A 13,377-nucleotide genomic window follows, 5' to 3' on the forward strand; every position below is an offset into this window, starting at 1 on the left:
GTTGTCTACACGATGCGTAAGCATTTTGTAGTACTGATGTGGTGTTTCGTGGTAGTATGTGTGCTGGTGTGTTTCATATAATTGCGAGAACGACTGCAAAAGAACTGTGAAACGGAGAAGCACGGTTGCAACACCGAACTCTTAAGTGAGACCTGCTCGAGACAACGTAGAAGAGGCGAGTAGAAGAGGCGAGTAGAAGCAATGTTCACTGGTGTTATAGATAGCCCGCAGCGGATGTCGACGTGGGACAAAATGAGGAGGAAGAGCTAGCAACTGGAGGAAATATATGCAGCATTTGTTAGGTACACTGAACATTATGAACCGTGTTCAAACCATGCTCTGCCAGCGGCTGCGTCTGGTGTGGTGGCACAGCCCGTATCTTGAAAGCAATGCGCGATGCCAACAGAGAGCTCCGGCTGCTCATAGATGCACGCTGTGTTCTTGCCGCTTACTTAGCGTTGAAGAGAGATGTGCGGGCCCGTATCTTGAAAGCGATCTGTCAAAGCGGCAGAGTGTGGCTGCCGCTTTGACAGATCGCTTTTTTTTTATGTGCTGTAAGCTTCGTGGGCGCTGTGCTCTCGCCGCTTCGATGGCATTCAAGCAAGAGGCAGCGCGCAGGTGAATTTGCTCGCTGCTGCGGGTTATGTCGAAAGCGATTGTCTTAAAGGATGGACGGAGGGACGGTTTTTCTGTTGCGTAAACAAAGAAATGCTTACGCATTTAAAACAGCCCCCTCAGTGTGTCTGCTTTAGCCAGCAAAGAGTGCATTCTACTGATTCTGCTAGGCCCAGGGCCGGATTAAGAAAAATAGGGGCCCTGGGCTAATGCACATGCAGGCTCCCTTTCCCTATACTGACCCCCCCCCCCCTCGCTTGCTACGCTACTGGAAATATGCCATGTTTAATTTTAATTCCACCAAACTAAAAAGAACGAAGTGCGATCAATGGGATTATTATTATTGTTATTATTATAAGGAACACAACAAAACTTGCTTGAAACGCATGCTGTTGTAAACACCAACACATATGTTCACTTTGTGATTAATCTGCGTTCTGTTTTCAGCAAAAGCTAGGCCTTAAGGAAAAGTTTAGTGCACTCAAGAGGAACAAGAACGTAGAAAAGAACACAGCTCAGATGTCGATCCTTCTGAAGCTAGGCTTTGTTTGCATCACTAAGTTAATCCCGTGAGGAGATGCATTGTTGTATCCAAAACATTCTTTATTAAAATTCAAGCATCAGACTGCAGTAATCGTTATACATGTTACTCTACAAATATGCAATAGATATATACAATACTTAAGGCAAGACAAACACCATAAAAATGCACTAGAATACAGATGAAAATTACCAACTGTAATTATAAAACATTATTTGAAAATATTTTCATTAAATGTAAGACAAGCAAGGACGACACCAAATAAACGTGGCTCTATTTAAAACAACAAAAATACAGTTCTTTATAAGCATGTTAAATATCACAGGAAGAACAAACAAGAGATGAATAACGAAGATTTGCATATCTTGAATTACACTGCTCAGCATTTCATTGGCAACGTGGAGGCTGGGAGGCGACACAACAAACTTATTGGAACGATTCGTGTAGAGTGCAAACAGTCCTCTTTTAAAATGGCATCCTTTGCGCCTTTGCTTTGGCGAAATCAGATATAGTCTGTTCGAAGGATAGATCGCGGAGGAGGTCACTTTCAATGGACATAATAGCAAGCGAGTTCACCTTGTCGTCAAGGAGGCTCGAACGAAGGCGATTTTTTATCAGCGACAACTTGGAAAACAATCGTTCGGTCTCACAGTTTGCCATGGGTATGCTTAAGTACATTCGCAAAGCAATAGAAAGGTTTGGAAACACATCAGTAAGCTTTATTTCGTGCAACAGCTTCATGATTCCCAGAGGACTCGTGTACTGGCACACAGAGTTGTGCAGAAAGTTTGCAAACTGAACGATTTCAGCGGAAAATGCTGGCTCCAAATCATTTTTGTAGGTTTTCACCAACTTCTCAGCCTGCTGTGCCAGAGAGACCTCGCTCCCAACTTCTTTCAGCAATTTTAAGAATCCGAACTTTTCGCAGAGTTCAGTGTAGGCAGCCTTTCGCACTCGCAAAGCAGAGCCTAGACTGTCTAGTACAACATTGTAGGTCCCTACGATAAAGTTTTTCTACATTGTAGCGCACTATTGCCTTTTCCGTCCAGGTGCTTACTCAAAACGATGCGTTTGCCCTCATCCTGATAACATTGATTGGTACTTAGCATGCGTGCTCTTTCTTTGAAGGTATCAAAGAGAAGTTGCAAAGAATTAACAAAGCCTTCTAGAGAGCTCAGCAGGTCTACAGCAGTTGAAATGTCCAGGCCTGGTTTCTGAAGTGCTACGCTCGTTTTGTCAAAGCGCTCCAAGATTTCACTCCAGAAAATCGCCATGAATGCAGTCTCAAGTTTTGTCATTTTCTTGAAGAGAGAGTGCGCTTCGTTCCTAGTGTCACAGTTTTCTCCCTCATTCTTTGATATTTCATCATAATTCGATAATTTCATCACAAATGATTTTTGACAGATACGATGAATGACCTTTTCTTTTGTTCCCGTAGCGTTTGATGTGCTCCCCTAGAAAGGGATCAAACCTGGCAATGGCCTCAAGCACTCCCATATAATTGCCATTTCTCGGTGAACCAAAAATCTCCTCACTGCCCCTAAACGCTTAGTTACACTCAGCTAGAAGCTTAACTACGACGACTACGTGCTTCAACACCTCTGTCCAGTAGGTGGTCTCAGTGACAAGATGCTTAACCAGCTCCTTGTCAATTGTGCTGCTCGAGTTAGAGCGGACGAGCCATGCTGCCACGTAGTTCCGGTGCTCGACGCTATTTTCATGTGCGCAAACCTTTTCTTCTGCTCCTTTCCAATCAGAAAAGCCGTGCGTGGTGAAAGCACTGGGGTTGCTTGAAATCGAAAATAGTTTGCACATGAAACAGCAAACGCAACCTTTGGACTCCAAGTACATTAACCAGTGTCGCTCGTACACCTCCTCATTTACAGCCTTTTGCACGAAAAGATGAGGTAACATATAGCGTTTCTGAGTTTTTTATTGCCTTTCTGAAGACGGAAAATTTTTTGCTCGATTTTGAAAATACAATGGCCCTTTCTCAAGGCATACACTCCAAAAGCTGTCAGTAATAACGTCCGGCCACTTAGCAGGGTCACTTCGGAGAATCTCGGAACGTACCTCTTGCTGCGGGGGTGTCTGTACTTCTCTGTTGCCACAATGAGAAGCCATCTCATTCGTCCTCTCTTGGCGCACTTTGAGGGTGGGAACATCATTATTTGAAGCCAAACTAACAGGAAACAAGTGAGTCGGTTCTTGGAGTGTTGTTTCCTGGTGCTCGTCAGTAGAAGGCTCATCGGGGAGGTTTGGCACCTGTTGATCAGCAGTAGTAGAAATCAGGCGTGGGTGGACCGGACACCTGGAGCTCTGTGACAGGGGCCCAGCCGAGTAGCATAGACGTTGCTGACTCAGGCACAGGACAGGGCTCGGTTAGCGTCTGTTGCTCAGAAATATGTACGACCGAGGTTGGCACCGTTTTCACAGGATCCAGACAACCAAGATGAGTCAAACCTTGCTTCTTGCCAGGAAACTGTGGTGATGGAGTTGGCATGTCCTCCACAGAAGCACAGTCGGTACTATTGGGAGTTTGACACGGACTCTGGGTAGAGTGATCATACTGCTCCACGGAAGCTGCATTCAGTAGGTAGTTTGTCATCTTTGGTAGCTTCTTTTCACGCTCTTCTCTTTCTAGCTTTGCCTTTCCTTTAGACGCACCACTTTGATGCTTCACCCGCTGTGGTTGCTCAGTATCTATGGTGTTGGGCTGCTGAGCACGAGGTCGCGGGATAATCCCGGCCACGGCGGCCGCATTCCGATGGGGGCAAAATGCGAAAACACCTGTGTGCTTAGATTTAGGTGCACGTTAAAGAACCCCAGGTGGTCGAAATTTCCGGAGTCCTCCACTATGGCATGCCTCATAATCAGAAAGTGGTTTTGGCACGTAAAACCTCATAATTTAATTAATTAACTTTGATGCTTCCGACCGAGCATTTTCGCATGAATGGATGCTAATTGTTCACCGGGCACTTCGTCAGTCCGACGCGACCGCAGGTGTCCAACGGTGGCCGTCCCCGATGACTGGCGCACGCTGCCTGGATGGTCCGTGGCTGGCCGAGAGTGGTGCGTCCCCCGGGAGCTCCTCAGCGGGCGGGCTTATGCAAGCTTAACCGGCGGCTCGGGGCTGAATCGTAACCCGCGATCAACTTCCTTTTATAGACGCGCGCCGCGTCTGTCTGTTACTAGCGCCAAAGCCGGCGTTCACATACGCATATAGTTCCTTGTACAAATTCCCTCCTCCGTACAAGCTCACTCCTTCCGTTCCGGTCTCGTACGTCTTCCTATTGGCTAGGAACAATCGTCTGTTCTGGGAGGTCCTCGATTCTTCTTTCACCTCGTCGATGCCGAGCGCGAGAACGAAGGGGAGCGGGCAACTCCTAGCGAGGGCAAGTTACGCGCCCTCCGTCACCTCTGAGTCATCTTTTTCTACTTCTTTCTGGAAAGTTCGGCGGCCAGTCGGACCTACTTGTTCCGTCGAGCGCGCGCGAGGGTGCGCAGCCACTAGGCAGGAATGGGCCCTGGAGATAGGCCTTTGTGTCCAGCTCTCCAACTTCCCCCTTCACTCTTCCACAACCCTAACCCGAACAGTGAACGTTCCATGCCCCTAGGCATGCGGACAAAAGCACGTGTGTCATCTTCTTTCTTTTCCTGCCTAGACTCTGCCATCAGACTCATCACCATCTGCTATCGGACTCATCCTCCCCCGCCCAAATTACCATCACTGTAAAGAAAAGTCGAATGGGAGGCACCGTTGGGTACTGCAGCACATCCTTTCTATGAGAATGACAGTGGCGGAACTATTTGAGAGGTGGAGGGTGGCGTGGTGGTGAAGAGGTGCAACGGAGATTTAGGTCTTCATCCCACATTACATGTTTTAGGAGGTTCCCCCTTGCTTCTCCTCTCCAGACAGTACTGGACAGACGGACTGACAGGAAACCACGAAAACTCTTCCAAGCAAACGCACCTCGCTTCGTTAGAAAGAGGGCTCCAGCGGGCCGGGTGGCGGGGGATTCCTGTTTTTGCAGCTCGACAAGCTCTCCCCAAATGATCAGGCTAAACGCATGCTGTTACATTAGGCGGGGGCCCCCGTGTGCTCGTTCTGGTTTTCTCGCTTCATACATGTCGCTCGAAGTTCCGTTGCTGATGGTTCCAAATACTAAGCAGGTTAGAATAAATGGGCCCCCTTCTCCTAATGTCCGAGGTGAGCTCCTTAGCCCCCCACCTCCTCTTAATCCAGCGCTGGCTATGCCCTAGGGTGCGTACACCTTTTTGAAATCCTTGAATACCCTTGAATTTGGAAAAAAAGATGCAAGAGAACTTGGAAGTGAAGTACAAAAGTCGTCTTGCACTGTGTCACGGGTTGTGGGTGAGCGCAATTATCCATGGCAGAAAACAGGCAAGGAAAATTAACGTAGTGGTTCTTCAAGGAGAATGGTGCTGTTGAAGTGAATGAGTTCAAAGCTGAAGGAATTGATGAAGTCAACTTTTGTTTCATATTTACCGGCATATTAACAGGCACCATTTTCCAGCACATCTCTGGTATCGCACTTTCTGGATACTCGACAGTGGTCGAAAAAGCATGGCGTGCTTTCACCATAGACTTGTGCAGGGTGCAACCGTTTGCGACGGGGGTATTTTTGTTCTGCATCCCTTTGCCTTAGGTCAAGCATGCACTTTCCAAATAGAATAATTCTTGGCAACTTAACTCCTTTGCTAAATGTTCAGGAGTTCACAAAAACTAAGCAGTGAACTTAATTCTTTAACAAAAATTTGTTGAGTTTACTTTAACTAAAAGTGGCCATTTTCTAAATGTACCTCATCATTGTAGCGAAGAAAAGATTCTCGATCATCAGAGTGCAAAATGTGGAGAGTAGCGTGCTTGTGGGACTAAAATGTGGGTGCAGGTCAGCCAGACACGAAGGAAGCACCCAAAGAGACACCTTTATACTAATAACACGGCACATGGGGCTAACACAGGACATACGTAACAATAAACATAGGCTCTGGTTCTTTGCAGCGACAGTCGCACTGAGACACTCGCAGCTCGGCTTAGGAGCCCAGGCATCGTGGTGATAGCTTGGCAGACTTGGCTCCCGACGGCGGTGAACGCCTTATATAGGTTGTGGTCTTGCGACGCACCAATAGCCAGGACCTAGCCCGGGCTCAGGAACACAGCTCCGACGTGTAGCGTGGTTCAAGCTGGGTAGCAGCGGCCAGGCCCAGGTTCAGGGGATGCGGCGCCAGGACATAGCCCAGGTTCCGGAGCATTAGCTCTGGGCTTGGCAGCACAGCAGTGGTGGTGACAGCCGGGACGACGCCCAGCTCAGCAGGAGCCGCGACGATGGTAGCAGCTGGGGCGAGGCCCGGTTGACAGTAGTGTTTTTGGAGTTACCACTCCAGAATTGGGATGATTCCAGAATCATTACGAATTTTCGCGACCCCGGAATGGAATGGGAATGGAATAGCGACAATGCTTGGAGGAATGGAATGGGAATGGAATTAAGCGCCTTTTGTCCAGTTTGGAATGACAATGGAATTACGTATTTTTTTTTAAAGTACAGTGCTTTTTCGTCTACGCGCCGTTTTGTGTCAAAATATGCCGAAGAACCAACCAGCCCACGTTCAAACATTTGTCAGTCAGGGCCTCGAATTTAACAATAAAGCAGTATTTTTAAAATGGCTTGTCTGAGTAGAAGCACGGTGCATTTATAAGCAACGGGCCTACTACAATTCTGTCTTTATAGACTGAGTTGCTCCGAAGTTTGTCTCGATTCTTCGCGTAACCGCGGCTCTATGCCGTTGTTATCCGTCGTGCAGAACTACGGCGGCGTTAGGAAATTAAGGTGTTGGTAAGCGGCAAAATGCACGACCGACGCTGGTGGCTGTGTTGCACCTCGCTGCTTAACGTTAAACCCACCACGCCGGCATCTGAGGCCATTTTAGTGACTGGCTTCTGCTGCTGGCGCGCAGCTCGTATCACCAGGCGCTGTATGATTCGCAGGCACGGGCTGGCGGTTACTTGTTGCAACTGAGCCACGGGCATGTGGAGATGTCTGACGTATGTAGGAACGGCCGTCAGCGGAGAGAACATAGGAAAGTTGGTTTGCGGAGCAGAGGGTGTCCAGGAATATGCCCTAGTTTTTGTAGTCGAAAAATAATGATGATGATCATGATTCTCTGTGTAATGACACAAACCCACTGCGGAAGATATGCCACGAACCGGGTGGCAGTATGATAAAAAACACAAATATTATTAAGCGACAGTTTAGCGGTAAATGCATTAGCCTTACGTCGCACCTCTTTAGGTCCCAGACACGGGTTCACCACTTTGCAACGTTTTGTTCAGGGGCTCAGTCGACACACGTCCTGCCTCTTCGAGGAACCAAGTGCAAATGACGGTGGCCAGGATCTGAGGGAGGCGACGACGCTTCAACTTCAAGCTTTCTCTCTCTCTAGTGGCCATTCGCAGCTGAGCTGCTCCCGCCCCCTCTGACAGATTCTGACAGATTCTCTATTTTGTTTAAGTGAAAACAGTTACGTCCTGGTACCTACAGTAAGTAAATTTTTCTCAATTTTAAAGCGATTAATGTTGGAACGCATTCAAATGAGTTGATTTCGTTGCTGTGGAAAGCGAAGAAAATGCCGAAACACAGTCTCTACCTACGGCAGCTGACGATTCACTCGTTGGAAGTTTGCGTAGCACTAGAACAATCACCGAAAAACATTCCAAATTACTGACCAACATTGGTGATCTTCGAAAATACTAAAATCGCACTAGTCTCTTGAAAGCCTGGGGCCGTATAACGTAATGCTATTCCATTGGGATTTTATTCCAAGCTCCTCACGTCAAACTTACGCAACCACCGACGAAAGCATCGGGTAGTGACCCGCAATGTAGTTTGAACAGCCCAATCAAATGCCCTCCTCGTTTATAGGAGGTAATTTTTGTTTGCTTCCAAAGCAAGTAGCATTGCCCAACTTGACAGGACATTCTTATGTAATTAGCTGACTAGAGGCGGTGAGTACGCAAAAAATGGAAACGGTTTCGGTGAGTTGGATCAGGAGAGTGGTGCCGAGGCCTGTGATTGGTCAACTTCCCGTTGCTTTGCTTGTGGTGGCTAGTCGAAAATCGCGGCGCCGTCCACCGGAATGTGAAAAAATGCCACCAAACCAGATCCTCAGCGAAGAAGAGTTGACAGAGCGATGTCATATACGTGCCGAAATGGTCGAAAACGTTACATTGCGACCTAACAGTTTTTATAATATGCGGAGAAGTCCATTCTTCCTGACAGCGCCGGGTAGTCAGTGCCAGAGCGATCGGTGGGCAACCAACTTTTATTTCGTTTTAAACAGGACAGTCGCCGGCTATTCCGAAAAAAAAAATTGTTTTTTTTTTCTAAATATTAATTAATCTTGAGGGCGTAAACGTCACTTTGAGGTGGTGAATTTCACCCTTTTGTTACGTCGCCTGAAAGACAGGCGAAGTGGGCGCAGCCCCAAAATTTTTACTAAGGGGCCTAGTAGCAAAAAAGGCGTAAAATCGGAAATATTTTTTTTTTTTGCATTTACTCGGTCCAATCATGCATTATCAGTGTTTTCACGGCATATCAGATGGAGAGTTCTCACGGTTTTCATGACATCGCCTGACAGACAGGTGATGCGGACGTGACCTGAAAAATGTTTGACCTATTGCGGACGGCTAATGCCAAAATTGGAATAGTAACAGATCGCAGTAGCTCTACGTTATAGCGGCTCTGGACACATATGCCAATTGCCAGACATTAGGCACCAGGTGAAGCTGTAAAAAATGTTCCTAACACAGAGGGCATTGCAGTTGTGGTCAGTAGCCGAACATGCCTAAGTCAAGTGCATGTGCCCTATCAGAGCGCGTCGGCAACAAGAAAGCATCTGTCGTCCTCAAGTAACAGTCGTGACCTCCCAGCCAATCGCTTGCGACAGCGTGTTCCATCGTGTACTACCCGCCGTGGTTGCTCAGTGGCTATGGTGTTAGGCTGCTGAGCACGAGGTCGCGGGATCGAATCCCGGCCACGGCGGCCGCATTTCGATGGGGGCGAAATGCGAAAACACCCGTGTGCTTAGATTTAGGTGCACGTTAAAGAACCCCAGGTGGTCGAAATTTCCGGAGTCCTCCACTACGGCGTGCCTCATAATCAGAAAGTGGTTTTGGCACGTAAAACCCCATAATTTAATTAATTTCCATCGTGTACTAGCGGTAGTTCGACCATCGCAGATCGGCATCGTTATGTTCGAAGACTGCTACTCCCCTATCGTAGCACTTTCTTCTTACTTCGGCAGCTGCGACGGCCATTTAAACTTGAGAATCGAGTTACACTTACTTTAGGCGCAAGTACGAAAGTTCGCACCTGGCGCGCGATCGGAGATCGTTGTTCTAAACGCGCATTCAGGCGTTCAGTTTCGCCTCACGCGATTCATGCATAAGCAGCGTGTACACGTCATATCAGATCGGGAGTTTTCGCTGTTTTCGCGATGTCGCGGGCAGAGAAAGGCGAAGTGGGGATGGCCCGAAAAATTTTTGACCAATCGTGGAGGTTTGATTGCAGAAATGAAATACAAACATTTGGAATTTTTTTACGTTATAGGGCGCCCCTGCTCAAGTAACCTGCAGCGCTCTTCATCGGGTTCTGCGCAAGCGTGCGTTGGGCCAGATCTGTTATAGCGTACGCAACGCATTTGCCTACGGTGTAATAAAACTGTCTGTGGTGATAACATATACGCTTTGGCTATGATCAAATTCTGAGCACGTAGGCAAACATCAGAGACCGTATTCAGAAAGCTTTTCTTTCCTAATTACTCTTGGCCACTGGACGACTATCTTCGTTAATGATATGTCCAGAATGAGAATCGGCTGAAATTTTCTCTTATCAACAAATTTAGCGCAAGAATCTTTTCTTTTAATACGGGGCCAGTTGCGTTCTATGTAGTACGGAATACAACGCTAAGACGTTTGGTAAGCCAGAAAAAGCGCAAGAACGAAATACGGGTGTCGACGCCTACTTAAGTTCCCGCACCTGGGGGCTGTGACGTCTTGGATTTCGATGGCCTCTTCTAGGGCCTACTAATTATATATAGCGGTACAGATTGACTACATTGTGTTCTAAAGGAACCAAACATTAAACATGGCAAGTTTCGGGAACCTTTATTCAGCCAACGCGGCCCAAATGCGAAAACACTTTGGAATCCCTGACGTCACCCTGACGTACAGGCGCTGGGGTTCTGGCGCGAAATTCAAATACTGACACTTGGATCTTCATTTTCTCATCTAATAATCAAACTATTTTTTTGAACTGACTGACTGCAGGGTTCTCAAACAATGCTTCATTAGTCTAAACTGATTTATTGTTTCACTTTAGTGTCCCTTTAACCAACTCGATCCGGAATGTTGAACCGTGCGGGAGCGACCATTCTTGATCGCAATCGAAAATTTTGATCTGGATCGGGCTTGAGCGCGATTCAAGGTTGCCCCGGTTTTACTGACCAAAAGCCAAAGCGATTCAAACCACCGCTGCACTCTTCTAGCAACACAGCTTGCTGAGTCATGTTGTCACATAGTACGGTCCGCATATTTTTGGACAAATGGTCTACATAACCACACGTCTTTGCTAAAGCGCTAAACCGCTTGCAACTTAATCTACAGAAATGTTGCCGATCAAACGCGCTGTCAAACAAACACGAGAGAGCAGAATGTGCGTCGCACGCGCAAATCACCAAGCGGTCAAGGCAACATTCAAAGCACGCCGAAGTAGAGGGGCAGCGATATGCTTATTGTCACGAGCGAACTGTCATGATTGAGCTACGAAGTGACTCAACAACGCTACCGCGAATAATCGAAAGCATTCAGGAAAACGACAAATTTTCGCATTCCGACTTGAGTTAGTTAACGGCGGCTATCCATGCCTGCCTTTGTTCCTCCTCATACCAATTACCCGGGAAATTACAGAACTTTACGGCCGGCTGCAGGCCCCAGGGGGGCTATTCTGTAAGAGTCCACCTAGTGGACTGTCCATTTCGGCCACTGCTGATTGGATGCAGCTGTACGAGAGAGGAGGAGACGGGCGGCCCCAGCCAATCAGCAGCGGCCGAAATGGACAGTCCACTAGGTGGACTCTTACAGAATAGCCCCCCAGGTGTTTTTGCCACTGTTGCGACAATTCAACACGCAAAAATACGGGCTCATTGCTAACCGACTGTCGAGCCATCGCGAAACAACGGCGAAGCTATTGGGGGCGAGCTCCCCCACTGGAAAAGCTGGCGCCACCATCGGCGTGACGTGGCATGAGGGATCAAGTGGACACAGCGGCCGCGTCGGCTGCTTCGGAAGCGCCGAAGCGAACTGAAAACGAAAGTTTAAAGTCCCACCGGCGCTGCGGTTCTGATTAAGTGGTGAGGTTTTCCTGCCTTGGGTATCTGCTTGTGAGCATTTGAAAGCACTATAATAGGTAGTGGCTATTTTTGGAGGCGTGCAGCAAGGCAGGCTACTGCTAGGTGCCGCAGTGCCGGACGTACGCAACGGAACCTGGTGTCAGCCTTATTCACACGTAGCCTCAGTACAAGAAGCTGTGGGAAGCTTGGCTCGCGAAACTTGGAACCGGCTAACAGCCATAGGCTACCAGTCGGGTATGCAGCAAGCCCAAACGCGAGGAAGATTTCTGCTATGGCGTCGGGACGGCGATGTTCGGTGAGTAGCAGAAGACGCGCACTAAGACGCTCGCCCGCGCCCGCTGCCCGGCTAATGTCATGACGATTTATTTGGTCTATGAACTTGTTGGTGCTAGATGCTAGCAAGTTCACTGGAATGGAAAGGGAGCGACAAGAAGCACATTAAAGAAAGGCAGGACACATGGTCATATTTGTGTTATGAATTAATGTACTGGATTACGAAACTAAGCAAGGGGAAATCGCAGGCTGAGAAGACCGATAAACCTACAGTGCGACGCAACTTGAGAAATAAAATTGAAACGTGCAACCATTTAGAAGAAGAAAAAAGATAGAATCGTCGCGGTGGCACATCACAGTCGCCATAGGCGTCGAAGTTCCTATAAGAAAATTATTTTTGAACAGCTCTGATAGCGTCCACGCAACAATGGTTGCTTGTGTGCTGTGAAATGCTCATATTCCGCAGCCTAAAGCTCACGGCATGGTGCGAGAACGCGCTTGCAGCGAAAGCAAAACATTGTGCGTGGACATGCATGCAGACGCGCAGCCGGTCGTTGCGAACCCGTGCCATCGCTGCATTGAGGCTTATTTCTGTTATGCTCCATTCGGTTATATAGACAGCCCACTATAAGAACATACTTCACGTAGTTTGATCTCAGCGTTTGCCTACCTTTCACGCAAGAAGCCGGTTCGGGAAACTCCATCGCGACGACCGCACACAGTGGCGTTCACTGTACGTATTCGGTAATGAGGTAGCGTTTGTAAACGATTCTGTGCTTTCAGTTTGCCCAAGATTATATTTTTGACAGTAAATTACTTCCATCGTTTTGAGAGTACTTACAGAAATGTCCAGGAGGGCTGCCGCGTGGTGTTATTATTGAGCGCCGTAAGCCAAACCTATGTGGAGCGCGCCGCGTTATGCCCCGTATGCATACTACGCAAGGGAGACGTTTCCGACAGATGGCGACTCCGTAAGTACTCGCCCCCAATCAATGCCTTGCCCCAATAGGAGCAATTTCACAAGGATGGACGGATGAATGTTATGAGCGTCCCTTTTGGAATGGGGCGGTGGGTTGCGCCACCAAGCTCTTGCTATTATACTGCCTAATGTCCTACACAAGTTAAAAAAAAAGAAAAAGATAAAAGAAACACTATATATGAACTCCCACAACCGCATTTTCTGACCCCGTATTGCGAACTTTGCTTTTTTACGTCTCCGTTTTTTGTCGTTTCCCTACTTTTCTTCCAGCAATCTTCCGATCGCCTCTAACTAATCTCTACTGAGGACATGTGTACTTTTCCCCTGCTCTCGTTGAACCCAAGGGCTTCAAGGAGGCCAATGGTGCCTAAATCGACCGCACGGCAGACGTCTTCAAATTCTAATAAAACATGCTCAATCGTTTCTCTAGCTTTAGCGCAGCAAGCACATGATTCTTCTTCCTTTCTATATCTAGCTTATAGGTACGTGTTCTAAGGCATCCCGATTTCGCTTCGAAAAGTAATGAGCTTCCTTTTGA

The sequence above is a fragment of the Dermacentor variabilis genome, chromosome 1, assembly GCF_050947875.1.
Source record: "Dermacentor variabilis isolate Ectoservices chromosome 1, ASM5094787v1, whole genome shotgun sequence".
Taxonomy (NCBI): domain Eukaryota; kingdom Metazoa; phylum Arthropoda; class Arachnida; order Ixodida; family Ixodidae; genus Dermacentor; species Dermacentor variabilis.